At 41.1% G+C, this 635-nt stretch overlaps 1 non-coding gene across 1 annotated transcript; it reads left to right on the forward strand.

Moving 5' to 3' along the window:
* Positions 1 to 311: 311 nt before the first annotated feature.
* LOC141658026 (small nucleolar RNA R71) lies at positions 312 to 418 on the forward strand. Its single transcript, XR_012548937.1, has one exon. It is a non-coding gene; the product is annotated as a small nucleolar RNA R71 (small nucleolar RNA).
* The last annotated feature ends 217 nt before the right edge of the window (positions 419 to 635 follow it).

Consider the following 635-nt stretch of genomic DNA (forward strand, 5'->3'; position numbering starts at 1 on the left):
CATGATGCTTTGATGATTTTGAGTTTTCCTCAAGTCTAGCCATAGCTTGTTCAAACTTCAAGTTGATTGTGTCAATGTGAGCACTAAGTTGAGCACCCAATTGAGTGACGGAGTCCACTTCATGCTTTCCTCCTCTAGTAGCCTTGCGAGCTCTACTATATTGTGAGTTATGGACCGCCATTTCCTCAATCTTGTTCCATGTTTGATTGTCATCAACTTCGTTGAACATTCCATTTGATCCCATATTGAGAATGTTCCCAGAATCTTCATATAAACCATTCCAAAATTGTTGCACCAAAAACCATTCGCTAAGTCCATGGTGAGGACATGAGCGACAAATTCCCTTGAACCGCTCCCAAGCTTCATACAAAGACTCTTCATCCCTTTGCTTAAAACCCGTAATTTGAGCTCTTAGCATGTTAGTCTTTTCCGGTGGGTAGAATTTTTTGTAGAAAGCTAGAGCCAACTTCTTCCAAGAATCTATTCCAAGGGTGGCCTTATCAAGGCCCTTCAACCATTTCTTTGCGGTGCCGATTAAGGAAAAAAGAAATAAGACCCATCTAATTTGGTCTTGAGTCATGCCCGTTTGAGAGATTGCATCACAATAGTCGCAAAAAGTTTCCATATGGGAATGA

This window comes from Silene latifolia, chromosome 5 (genome assembly GCF_048544455.1).
Source record: "Silene latifolia isolate original U9 population chromosome 5, ASM4854445v1, whole genome shotgun sequence".
NCBI lineage: Eukaryota > Viridiplantae > Streptophyta > Magnoliopsida > Caryophyllales > Caryophyllaceae > Silene > Silene latifolia.